The sequence below is a fragment of the Lithobates pipiens genome, unplaced genomic scaffold (genome assembly GCF_037356315.1).
Source record: "Lithobates pipiens isolate NorthernLeopardFrog02 unplaced genomic scaffold, aLitPip1_a1.2 Scaffold_22, whole genome shotgun sequence".
NCBI lineage: Eukaryota > Metazoa > Chordata > Amphibia > Anura > Ranidae > Lithobates > Lithobates pipiens.
This window is the reverse complement of record NW_027507784.1, coordinates 43,985,479-43,999,661: the sequence shown is the minus strand read 5'-3', so window position 1 is coordinate 43,999,661 and position 14,183 is coordinate 43,985,479. Positions and strand designations below refer to the sequence as shown.

The 14,183-nt window shown below is 44.3% G+C and overlaps 1 protein-coding gene across 1 annotated transcript in view; it reads left to right on the top strand.

Annotated features, from left to right (window-relative positions):
- The window catches only part of LOC143925670 (uncharacterized), a 49,071-nt gene that overhangs the window by 4,470 nt on the left and 30,418 nt on the right, over nucleotides 1–14,183 (top strand). The window lies entirely within an intron of this gene.

Below are 14,183 nucleotides of genomic sequence, written 5' to 3'. Positions count from 1 at the left end.
ATAGCACCTGTAAAGCGCTTCTTATGCCCCCCCAGGTTTCCCACTGGGGCGGTGCGCTTGAAGGACATTCTGAAAAGTCCAGCAAGCAGCATTATTGGGGCGGTTTGGGAGAGGTGGCCAGCCTATTGAAATGAATGCAACACGGCCCTTTTTAACACTTTCTTTGGCCACTAGCGGGGGTTAAAAGTGCCCCGCTAGCGCCACTAAAACAATAATAAAGCGCCACTAAAACGAGCAGCGCTGTACCACTACCGCCCACATCGCCCCAGTGTGAAAGTACCCTTTGGTATTAGATGTGCAAACAAAAAGGTGAGACCACATCTAATACCTACTGAGAGTAATGGAAATAAGGTGGAGTTCAAAGTGAACTGTGTCATTACCTGCAGGGATTGGCATTTAGGGGGGTTAAAGCAGGCAGGGATGAAATGTGATATCAACTATTCACTGCCTGTCAAATGCCTCTGAAAAGTGACCTGAGCATGGATCACTTTTCAGAGGAGTGGCAGTGACTGCTGCAAGTGAATACAAGCATTTAGGCTCACACTGGTGTGCTGCGGTTTGGCTGCAGTGCGGGAGTACTGGCGGGTGTCACACCCCCTCAGACTTCTTTTAGGTTACTCATTGTTGCTGCATGTTCTGAAAGTGCACCAAACATGCAGCATGCAGGATGTTTTGTGCACTTTCAGAACATGCAGTAAAAATGTGCATCCTCTATGTCCCAGGGGCAACATGCAGGATGACTGCCAGTACACCAGCACTGCAGCATGTCAGTGAGAGCCCTCATCATACCACCTAGCCCTAGGAGGGCAAGGTACTGGCACAGGCTGCTAGAAAAAAACTCTTTGGCTGCAGAGAGGAGGAGAAAGGAGCAGCTCACTTACTTGGATGGTCCCAGCCTCCCAGGAGCCTCACTGGATTCCAGCCAACTGCTCAGATTGAGCAGAGAGCAGGTCCAGCCTCTGCCAGCCAATGGTGTGGAGGAGGGAGGGGCTGGGCGGGGCTGTGCTGTGTAACACAGACTGTCAGCCCTGACATGAAGACATCGCTGGCTCACAGTACTGTACTCGGCCAGCTCAAGAACTGTGCATGTTGCGGTTTTGAGCTGACGACACAGCAGCCTTTGCCACCGCATTTCAGAGCAGCCCAGGGGGCAATTGCATCCCTGCCCCCTGGCCCAGCCCTCCCCTGGATTTGATGGTGCTCCTAGGGATCAACAAAGATTTTGATTTTTTTTTTATAACCTAACCCTGACTTGTACTTCTCAACAACATTGTCCCTTACTTGTTTGGAGAGTTCCTTGGTCTCCATGACAGTGTTTTGTTAGTGGCGCCTCTTGCTTAGGTGTTGAAGCCTCTGGGGCCTTTCAAGGTGTGTGTATATGTAATGACAGATCATGTGACACTTAGATTGCACACAAGTGGACATCATTTCACTAATTATGTGACTTCTGAAGGTAATTGGTGGCACCAGAGCTTTTTATGGGCTTCATAACAAAGGGGATGAATACATCCGCACATGCCAATTATCAGTTTTTTTATTTCTGAAAAATCGTTTTATGTATATATTTTTCCCAATTTTACTTCACCAACTTAGACTATTGTGTTCTGATCCATCACATATAATTCAGATAAAAAAAACATTGAACTTGGACCCCTTTCACACTGAGGCGCTTTTCAGGTGCTTTCACACTAAAAAAAACACCTGAAAAGCTCACAAAACCCTATTTCCATTAAAATCAATGAATGCTTTCACACTGGGGCAGTGCGCTGACAGGGCAGTGAAAAAATGCCCCTCTCCATTAAAATGAATGGAAAGCTCTTCAAAAGCACCTGAAAAACTCTTCAAAAGCTCAGTGTTTTAGGGGGGCGTGGCTTGCACGCTGAAGAAGATGGCTGCTTAAGCCTAGAGCTCTTCACAGCCGGCCGTTTAACAGCAAAAAACAGGCAGGTATTCTCCTCTAAAAACATACCTAAATACTCTGCAGTACTCCTGGGACAGTAGGGGCAATAATGTCTTGCAAAAGAGGACAAGAGAGAACACCAAAAAAGCTGTCATCATTTACATTTAAACAGAGCAGTGAGCTGACTAAAATCCAAGATGTGAGGAAAAATAATAAAACTCACACAAACCTTTCTGCTAGCCATCCACCTGAAATGGATGAGGAATTATCATCCTCATATTCTAATGGCTCCTCTCAACTATCCCCAACATCTCAGGGACCCGCAAAATCGCGGAAGAAGCTGGATTCATCTTGTCAGGCAGCTGATACTGTGAACACAGCTCTGCATAGTGATAATGCTATGTCCTCATTACAGACATCTATAGCTGCTTTCCCAACATCAGGTCAGCCAGTACTAGATACCACAATGAAAGAAATGCTTGTGTCATTACAATCATCTATTATATCTAATCTATCCTCCATGATTCATAAATTCTCTCTTGATGTGAAACATATGGATGGTAGACTGCAATACATTGAAAACAAAATGGAGGAATGCACTGAAACAGTGAATGAGCTAGTGGATGCATGTACAGAACAAAAAGATGATTCCAAGTGGCTCAAGATAAAATTGGCAGATCTTGAGGATCACTCACGTCGAAACAACATTAAAATGAGAGGAATACCAGAGTCAGTTCTACCTATGGACTTACATAACTATGCAAATACACTATTTTCTACATTATTGCCAGAATTATCGCTGATTGAACTTACAATCAATCCTATTCATAGAATTCCCAAACCAAAACATCTAGAAGAATCAATTCCCAGAGATGTTATTCTGCAAATTCATTTTTATCAAGCAAGCAAATTCTCTCCAAAGCGAGGGAGCTAACTACTCTGCCACCACCATACATAGATATACAATTATTCGCCGATCTCTTGCAATTTACACTACAAATGAGAAGACAGCTCAAAACTTTAACAAAGGCATTATCTAATCATAAGATCAAATACAAATGGAGACATCCAGCCACTATCTTGACCACTTGACCACTTACAACGGGAAACATTTTGCTATATCTACCATTGAAGATGACATGCAATTACGCCAAACATGGGGTATTATAGTTGATCTTCCACATAACACCCCTGCCTTGAAGGAAAAAACTAATTTGTTCCACTTTTGACAAAAACGGGAACAAAATAGAATTAAATACAAATGAACTGCTCCTGCCTGTTAACTCATATGCATTACTGACATATACGGTCTGGTTTGATGCTCAATACCTTACTACTTGAACTTCACCCCCTATCTTGGTCAGCATTCCTTTGAGTGGATTACTGCTGACTCTTGGAAAATATTTTTTTCTTTACTCTTTTATTTTTTTTTTCTTCTCTCCCTTTTTTTTTTTTCCTCTTGCAATATATATTGCCAAATAACTACTAATAGAGCAATAACTCATTTTTTCATAGGTTTGAAAAAATAAATCTACATTGTTGTGTGCATGATTTAATAGTAACTGTGAACTGGTCATATAACAAATACTTAGATATTTCGTTTAAGCGTTATAGAAACTAGAGAATATTCTTTTAGGAATATATAGAATTATAGTAACATCTAATTTTTTTTTTTTTTTCAAATATCATTTTTATTGAGTTTTCAAAGGCATACAAATTGCCCACGCAGGGGCCAAACATTACCCACGCAGGGGCAAGCCTCCAAATGCGGCAACCGGCCACATACGGACACATTCTCATAACATACAGTCGGTTCCTGATGCAGCAACAGGCCGCAGCAGGGCAACGTAAAACAAACACAACCTTAACTAGCTATACCCCAATGTGGGGAGAGGGTATTACAGGAGGATTGTTTGCTAAGTGATATACAGACAGGATAGAATATCATAGTAACAATTGGGTCAACCTATCGTCCCACTATGAGCTTAATGAAGAATTATGGATTAAACACTACATCAGTTGCCGTAGTGTTATCATCCAACCAGCAGGTCCACACCTTCTCAAATTTTTGCGGGCAACCCCTGCTCGAGTAGGTGGCCTTATAGAGGGGTAAACTAGCATTCACCAGGTTTTTCCAGAATTTAATAGAGGGGGGAGACGATTGCTTCCATGTCATGGTGATGGCCTTTCGTGCATAGTACAATAACAAGGATATAAGTGTTTTTCTAGCTCTAAGGATCGACATCTGCTCCACTAGCCCCAGCAGGCAATATTTAGGGTCATAAGGGATACTAATCTTAGTAGTCTTGCCGATCACCAGGAGAACCTCCTTCCAGTAACCCTCAATCGCTGGACAACTCCAGAAAATGTGAATGAAGTCTCCTGGCTGATAGAAGCATCGCCAGCACGCCGAGGAATGCGTCGGCGACATCTGATGCAATCTGTGGGGCGTATAGTGGGCCCTGTGAACAATTTTGTATTGGACCAGTTTGTCCCTGGCCGACACCAAAGGGGAGAATGGAAAGTCCCAAACCTCCCTCCAGTCGTCGTCATCTAACTCCGGTATGTCCCCCACCCATTTCCTGCGGAGGGAGGACAGCTCGGGGACGGCAGCAACCAGCAGGGACCCATAAATCTGAGACATGGGTTTCTCCAGGTCTTTAACCCGAAGGATGGATTCAAGCTCAGAGTATTCTAACACAACCGGTTGACCCAAAAATTGACATCGATATGCATGCGCTATTTGGAGATATCGAAAATGGGCCCACGCTGGCACATTAAATTTTGTGCGTAATATATGAAAGGGAGTAAGTTCCCCGTTAGTGATGACATGTTCAAGAGTCAGTATTTTACATTTGGCCCAGGCCTGCGGGTCCGGGATGGTATTGAACTGCGGGAGGTTAGGATTCAGCCACAGGGGGGTGTGGGGAGACCAGGAGTTCTGCAGGGATGCCCTCAGTGCCTCTCCTACCCTCCACGCCCTGATAGTGGTGCGCATAGAAGGGGTGAGGCTGTGAGGAGTTTTTAGCCCCCTGAATATCAACCCCCTCAAGGCCTCCAGAGACCCCACTATAGCTGCCTCCAGGACCGTTGCAGCATTGGTCAGGTCCGGTCGCAACCACCAGTGGGCGGTTACGAGCTGAGTAGCTAAGAAATATTTGTGGCAATCAGGAAGAGCCAACCCCCCATTACCCACAGGCCTGGTGAGAGTGGTGTATCTGAATCTAGGGGACTTGGGGCCCCAAATGAAGGAGAGGAAAAGTTGCCTCAGGGAGTTAAAGAAGGTTTTAGTCAGCCATTGTGGAGAGTTCCTAAAGATATACGTAAGTTTGGGGAGAATCTTCATTTTTAGAAGGTTGATGCGACCTACAAGGGAGAGGGGAAGATTGCCCCATGCCTTCAATTTGGACTTGATCCCTACCAGAACAGGTTCAAGATTGAGCCGAACAAAGTCCCTGCTCTCCCTTGAGATAATAATACCCAAGTAGGTAAACCTATCCACCCACTGAAGCGTGGTAGAGGATGGAGAGGTCCTGGCCCCCTCGTCCACCGGGAAGAGTTGAGATTTATGCCAATTCACCTTCAACCCGGTGAAGACAGAGAAGGCATCCATAATCCCGAGTGCGCCCTGCAAGGAGTCACCAGGATCGTTCAAAAAAAGCAGAGAGAGCCACTCTCTCCTCCAGCCAGCCCACCCGAAGACCACGGACCTCAGCCGAACTCCTGAGAGCCTCAGCAATAGGTTCCATGGCTAGGGCAAACAAGGCCGGGGAGAGAGGGCATCCCTGCCTGGTGCCCCTCTGCAGGGGGAACGAAGGAGACAGGGAGCCATTCAATTTAATGCATGCCAGGGGGCCGGTGTACAGTGTGCGTATCCAGGCAATAAACCACAGTGGGAAACCCATTCTTCTAAGCACCTCCCACAGATACACCCATTCCACCGTATCAAATGCCTTTTCCATATCAAGGGTGGCAATAGTCCTAGTGCCTTGATTATCATGGGGGGCATGTATGTTGGAAAACAGTCTATGGATATTGATATCCGTGGACCTACCTGGCATAAAGCCAGTTTGATCAGAATCAATCAGAGATTTGATTACTTTATTAAGTCTAATGGCCAGTATTTTGGTCAATATTTTTAAATCACAATTGAGGAGTGCTATCGGCCTGTAAGAGGCACACTGTTTGGGGTCCTTATTAGGCTTTGGAATGAGGACAATATGGGCCTCTCTCATAGAAGGGGGCAGGGAGCCCTGTTGAAGACATGCACGAGCCAATCTGGGGGCAAGTAGTTCTACGTGGGCTCTATAATACTCTATGGGTAGCCCATCCGGCCCCGGGGTCTTCCCTGCCGGGAAGGACCCGATGGCCATCGTGACCTCCTTTGGCGTGATCTCCGAAACAAGGAGCTGTCGCTCCGCATCAGAGAGCCACCCCAATGCCAGCGTATCTAACAGTGTCTACTGTCCCCTACCGTAGGCTTTGAAAGCATCCCACGTTATCTCCAGGGAGGCTGACCCCGCATTGTTCACCCAGTAGTCCTGCAAGGAGGGAGCAACGCTATCGTGAACTGTCACGTCATTGATCCAATGGGGCTGTAGCCTCCAAAGGGCTTTACTCCTAGTCTTGGTGGTCCTGATAATCAATTTAAGGGGGTGGTGATCCGATAAACCGGAGGGAAGGTAACTAGCCTCCTGGACATTAGCCAGGAGGAGGTCATTTGCAAATGCCAGATCAATGCGGGAGGACGTTCTGAACGTGGAGGAAAAACAGGAGTATGCTCTATCCTGGGGGTGAAGCCACCTCCACACCTCCTGGAGGTCTGTTGCAAGGGCCCACGTACCCAGATCAGGATTGAAAGTCGCTTGAGGGGAGGGCCTATCTAGGTCACGGGACAATGTGGCATTAAAATCACCCATAAACAGGACACACGCCGGGCAATGCTGAGCCAACCTCTCATATAAAGTATACAGAACCAGGTGCTATTTCAATATTTAAAATTACATAATCCCCATATAGTCCTGCTGCAGGAAACACACCTAACTGGTAGTAAGGTTCTGGCTCTGAAAAAACCCTGGGTGCAGAGGGCGCTGGCTCGGAGGAGGCAAATACACATTAACAATAACATATTTCTTATTATAGATGCTCAACACCACCATAGCAAATTTCCCCTGGGGATCCAAGTGAACCTCATGGATCATACATGGCACTCGCTTACTAATCAGTATCGACACTCCTCGAGAGTACGAGGAGTAGGTCGCATGCAGCGCCCTCTGCACCCAGGGTTTTTTCAGAGCCAGAACCTTACTACCAGTTAGGTGTGTTTCCTGCAGCAGGACTATATGGGGATTATGTAATTTTAAATATTGAAATAACAGCGAACGCTTGTATTTGGAGTTGAGTCCCCTGACGTTCCATGACATTATAGTTAGCGACTCGTTATCAGAGGAGGCCATCACGGGACGTCAGGGGAAAACAAAAACAGGATGATCCCAGACAACCAGACAGTGTAAGCAAACCCAAATTCAGTACGCATATTCTTCAGTATTCGAACAGCACATAGTGTAAACTTAGCTTTAAGGCACCAAACCCTCTCCCCACAGAACATATAAAACCCTACCCCAACATCATAATAACCTAGGTCTATGACCAAAACATTAGGCCATCTACCCATACAAACCGATGCGGGGTTTCTTCCCATAACTTTAGAACTTTCAGATCACTGAGGCCCCCGGATGGTGGGCCACAGGTGGGTACAGTTCTTCCTAGTAGAGTCTGCACCAATTTCGGAGAGAGAAGTCCAGTCTTGGAGGGAAACAGGGAGGGGAAGTAGACAGGGGGTGCGTCTCAAACAAAAAGTGGGCAATTCAGTGGCCTCCAGGGGAGCTCCTTATGCAGGAGTAAACACATTCTATCTCGCGATGCAGGATAAACAATCAATCTGGAAGGGCAGAGCAGAACTTCATGAGGAGAAAGGGCCGGGAATAAAGACCAAGTGTTGCCAGGATTAGCGGCCATCCAGCCAAGCCGCCGCAGCCTCCGGGGTGTCAAAGAAGCGGGTGTTATCGCCATCGGTAATTCGTAACCTGCTGGGATACAGAAGACCAAAACGAATTCCTCTTTCTCTGAGCCGGCGTCTCACATCGGTAAAGGACTTGCGTCTTTGCTGCACTTCCTGAGAGAAGTCCGGAAAAAATAGAAGTTTGGTATTCTCATATTTGATTTCAGGCATGGCGCGAGTCGCCGCCAGTATGCGGTCCCTGTCGCGGTAATTCAACAGCCGCAGCAGGAAGGGGCGCGGAGGTGCTCCAGGCCTCGGAGGGAGTGGTGGGACCCTATGGGCCCTCTCCACCACAAAGGTGGGTGGCAACTCCCCCAGGTTGAACAAAGTGGACAGGAGTCCTTCAGCAAACTCAGCGGGCCTAGGGCCCTCAGCTCTTTCAGGAAGTCCAAGTACGCGGATATTATTGCGCCTGAGGCGATTTTCAGTATCTATTGCACGGTCTTGGAGCGCTTTCACCTGAATCTGCAAGGCCTTCACTTCCCTGGAGTCTGAACGGACCGTATCCTCCACCACGGAGAGTTTATCCTCCACCTCAGCGACACGTGAGCGGAACTTATCCATGTCCTGGCGGATAAGACCAACATCTACACTCAAAAAGTCTATCTTGGCTGTCAGGGATTCTTTACAGGACGTTATGGCTGCCAAGATCTCCGCTCCCGTGGGAGCCCCCACCCCCCCAGAATCCGTGGCCTCACGCGCGTCGGACTCCATCACAGCCGCGGATCGCCTTGTAGATGAGGCAGCAGCCAGCAGGGGGGCATGAGGAGTCCTGGAGCCGGATTTAGAGCAGCGGGTCTTAGGGTGGCCCATCCGAGGTGCACCACGCTGTGAGGGAGGATCTTGGAGGATGCTGCGGGTGAGGAGCCTGTTGCTAGTTGGAAGGAGCGGTAGGGTCCGAGGATAGGAGTGAGTGGAACCACCCGCTTAGGGTCCAGGCCTCCAGCAGGGCACCAACACAGCAGGGGGAGACACAAAGGGCAGAACGGTATATGTGCTGCTGGGCACACAGGGGAGGGGGGGGCAGTGCAGGCACCCTCAGGGCACAGCGGGAGTCTCTGGTAGAGGAACACTATGGTGGGGTAGCACTACCCAGAAGGACCAAGGACAAGGATAAGTCCAGGAGAGCAGGGCACCAGATGTGCCTATAAGGGATCCCCCGGCCCCCTCCCCGACCAACCTTAGTCCAGGAGCCTCCAGCGGGTGTAGATGGAGCTGATGCCCTGCCCCCCGCAGACAGTGGAGCCCCAGGCCACGGATGATGGGTGCAGGGTAGGCCGCAAGATGTCCGTGAGGGCCGATGGAGCAGACAGTCCTGCCGAGCTCAATCCGCCGATCAGGCTCCACAAATGCCAGCTGGGTTGGGTGGAGGAGACCTCCGATGGTCCCGGGAGACGAACAAGGAACTCCCCAGGTGTTCGTAGGAGGAGGATGGCGATCGATTGTAAGGCCGCAAGATGGCGGAGATCCGCGGACACTCCGGAGCAGCCTCGAGGGATCCACTCAGCGCATCCAGCCCCCACACCGGCCCACACTGTCCCAGGGATGACTGCCGCGTAGTCGCTGCGGTGCACTGCCTCCGCACCCGCAGATCGCGGCACCGGAGCCCGGGGGGATCGGAGGCGAGGTAGGCCGCAAGATGGCGGCGGCTCCACAGAGCAGGAGGCCAAACACAGCCCTGGAAGTAGTAACATCTAATTTTGATATATATTAATATGTCTTTCAAAATATTGTCCCTAAATGCAAGGGGACTGAATCACCCAGCGAAATGAACCTCTATGTGGAGGTTTGCCTTATCCTTTAATTGTGACATATTATGTGTTCAAGAGACCCATTTTGCTAAAGATGCATCTCCCAAATGTCAACATAAACATTTTCCTCATATTTTTCAAACAAAATTCTCCAAAAAACAAAGAGGGGTGTTAATAGCTATTAGAGATAGTATTACATTTCAATTAGATAATTGTATCACTGACCCTGAAGGTCGCTATATTTTTTTTATTTGTACCATTAACAATATTCAATACACCCTTGTATCTATTTATGCTCTGAATATGAGGCAAATGCATTTCATAAAAAAAAAACTTTAGAGGAGGCGAAGAAAGTTCAAAAAGGACACCTCCTGATTTGTGGAGATTTCAATTTGATTCCCAACAATGATATGGATTCTTCTGCTAAGTCCAAACGCTATGCTTCTCCCCTTGATAAGTTCATAACTACGAACTACTTATTTGATGTGTGGAGATGTGGACATGCTAATGAAAGGGATTACACATATTTGTCACCATGGCACAACACCTACTCCAGAATTGACTTATTCTTGACAGATAAATGGCTGCTTGACAAGATTTCATCCTCCCATATACATACGGCCACGTGGTCAGATCACGCTCCCATTAGCATGTCTATAACCACCACATCATCCCAACCAAATTCATATATATGGAGAGCTAATAACTATATTCTCCAAAATGAAAATTACTCCACAACACTCCAACAACACCTTACTGAATTCTTTTCAATTAATTCGAAGTCTATATCTGATCCAATGATATTATGGAATGCTCATAAAGCTGTTATGAGAGGGGTGTTTATGCAATTAGGTTCTAAAGCTAAAAGAAAGAGAACTCAGAGAATGGATGAACTTACTAAGGAGATAGCCAAAGCTGAGGAACACAATAAAAATGATCCTTCTCCTTTCATTAAAACACAAATTTTCCAGTTATGTAATGAATTAAGAACCCTACTTCTAGAGACACATGAGAAATCCTACACAAAATTCAGAGCTACCACTTATGCAACAGGGAACAAAGCAGGGAAAACAATGGCATTACGCATTAAAGGTTATCGATCTAAGACTAAAATTCCATTCCTCTACCATCCTCATACTAATGAAAAATTGCTTAAACCTTCTTCAATAGCTGAAGCATTTAACTCATATTATAATGATTTATATAACATTAGGAACGATGGCGATACCCATCGACCTTCTCAGGAGGAGATTGACACTTTTTTGGAGAGTGTCAAACTTCCATCTATTTCCCCACAACATTTAGAATTTCTCAATTCTCCCTTTACTATCCCTGAAATTCTACAAACTATCTGTATTCTTCCTAACCTGAAATCACCTGGTCCAGATAGCTTTACAGGGGAATATTTAAAAAAAAATCAAAGTACTCTAGCACCTATACTATGTGACATTTATAATTTACCAGCCAATTCTTCATCATTTCCCAATGAAATGCTGAATGCTCTTGTTGTAACTCTTCCAAAACCAGATAAGGAACCATCTTCACCTAAAAATTTTAGACCAATTTCCTTACTCAATTTAGATGTTAAAATTTATGCGAAACTTATAGCCAAAAGACTAGATAGTTTGTTACCCTCTCTTATCCATAGAGATCAATCGGGTTTCACCAAAGGAAGACAAGCATCGGATGCTACTAGAAGAATGATAAATATAATACACCATGTAGAACTCACCAAATCGCCATCCCTGTTTATGTCGCTTGATGCTGAAAAAGCTTTGATAGAGTTCATTGGAGATACCTGTCATCAGTTCTGACTAAATTTGGCTTAACAGGTCAAATCAACAAAGCAATATTAGCCCTGTACTCTGTCCCCTCGGCTCGAGTGTATACTACGGATTCTTTATCACCTCCATTCCCAATAACAAATGGTACACGACAAGGATGCCCCTTATCCCCCCTAATTTTTAACCTTGCTATTGAACCCCTAGCTGAGAGTATTAGGTCCAACAAAAAAATTCTAGGAGTTACCATTGCTGAACAAGAACATAAAATCAACCTTTTTGCAGATGGTGTTGTTCTTATGATTACTGATCCTGTGAAATCCTTACCGGAAATTCAGGAAACACTAAATATGTTCAACAAAGTTTCTTATTACAGGCTTAACACGAATAAATCTTGTATATTGAACTTGGGGATAGATGAAAATACTACTAAACATCTTAAATTAAAATTCCCTTATACATGGACTGAAAGTACAATTAAATATTTGGGTATTCAATTATCAAATTCATGTAAAACACTGTTCCAATATAATTATATACCACTTCGTAATGCATTACAAGAAAATCTCACTAAACTAGCATCCCATGAATTTTCATGGATGGAACGTTTGGCAGCATTTAAAATGCTTCACCTTCCACAAATTTTATACTTTTTTAGAACTCTCCCAATTCCAATTCCGTTAAAATTTTTCCAATCCCTTCAGACTCTGTTTTCTAGATTCATCTGGCAGGGTAAAAAATCTAGATGTGCTCATTCAAACTTAGTGAAGAAATGTCAAGCTGGGGGAACAGGGTATGTGGATTTCCAAGATTATTATTTAGCCTCGGTTCTCACACAGTCTAAGGAATGGTTTCTATCTCCTCCATCTACAATATGGGGGAAGATGGAAACTGCTAAGATCCCAGGAAATAATCTATCAATATGGATTCCTTCCATGGCACTTGGAGCCAAGATACCATCTCGCATCTCCCCCACAATATTAGCAACACTTAAATCCTGGGTTCGATTTCTGAATCTAACTTCCTCACACCCTCTTCCTACCAAAGTCCAAATTCCGCTAAATACTCTACATAATTTCATGAAGACAACCTCATTTACACCATGGATAGAGAAGGGAATTAAATATCTATCTGATCTACTTGATAATGGGGTGATCAAACCATTTCCTACACTTCAAAAGAAATTTCAATTGCCAAATTCAGATTTATTCCTCTACATCCGAACTAAGAATTGCATTTCCAACCTCCCATCATGGACCTATAATGTTCCCCAATCGGCTTGGTCCTTCCTTAAGATCCCCATACATCAACAAAAAGGGATCTCTCTTTTCTATAATCTTCTTCAACAAAAAAGTGTATTTACAAAGACTATCCCTTTAATTAGATGGGAAGAAGACTTAGGATACACCTATACAGTTGACCAATGGAAAAAAGCTTGTAACACCACATATAAAGCCACATGCTTCTCTACATTATGGGAAGTATCTATTAAATTGACTCAACGCTGGTATCTTACTCCTGAGAAAATATCTAAATTCACCGGCACATTTGACGACAAATGTTGGAGATTGTGCAGCAAAAAAGGTGATATGTTACAATTTGTACATGCCCTAAACTTGGGAAGTATTGGGAACAAATCTTTTTCAAGTTATATCTGAAATTACCAAAGAGTCATTCCTCCAAATCCCTCATTGGCTCTATTATCCATTGATCTTAATCGATATCCTATCCAGATTAGAAATGTGTTTATACATATTTTGCTGTCAGCCAGGATCAGTATAACGAGGAACTGGAAAAATCCTGATCCTCCTTCCATAAAAGAAGTGATAGAATCGACGCAAACTCATTACATTTATGAATCAATTCTAGCTCTTCGGCCTCACAAAAAAGAACATACTCATAAAATATGGCAGCCATGGTTAAAATGGGCTAGTCCCCAAAACATTGCACAAGTTCTTTGTTCCTAGATAGCTTGAATGAAAAAATTATTTACCCCGCCCTAATATTTTAATCTTTGTTTTGTATCTATTAAATGACAGGTTGCTATTACTGTCCCAAACACAGTTTAGCACCCATAGGGGTGTTCGGGAATATATTTAGGTTCAACACCTTTGAATTACTTGAATTGGCAGTATATAAATATATGAAGATAATATTTATATTTCTTTTGTGTATTGTCTCCACAATGGATGTATTAATAACCTCCCGGTCGTTATCTTTATTATACCTATTATAATTGAGATAATTAATATGGTTTTCTTTATATTATATTTTTTATTATTTTTGGATACTATTATCTATGTATCTAAATACTGTAACTTATCTGTTATTTAGTCATAATTTCTGTCATTTGTCTTGATAAAAATCTAAACTTTAATAAAAACTATTGATTAAAAAAAAAAAGCTCAGTGTTTTACTGGCAGTTTAGAAGCGCCTCAGTGTGAAAGGGGCCTAAAGGCTGTAATGTAACAAAATAGGTAAAAAGCCAAGGGGCCAAGGGGTGAATAATTTTGCAAGGCACTGTAGTTATCTGCTGCCATCTGAAAGGCACTTTTGGCTCTGAAACCTTAGGTAGCAATAGAAAAACACATATTTAACTATGTAACATGGATTATTATATAATTGAGGAGCTCATTCAGTATATGTACATAGGTCAATGACAGATCATAAATCAGTATACTATCACAGGG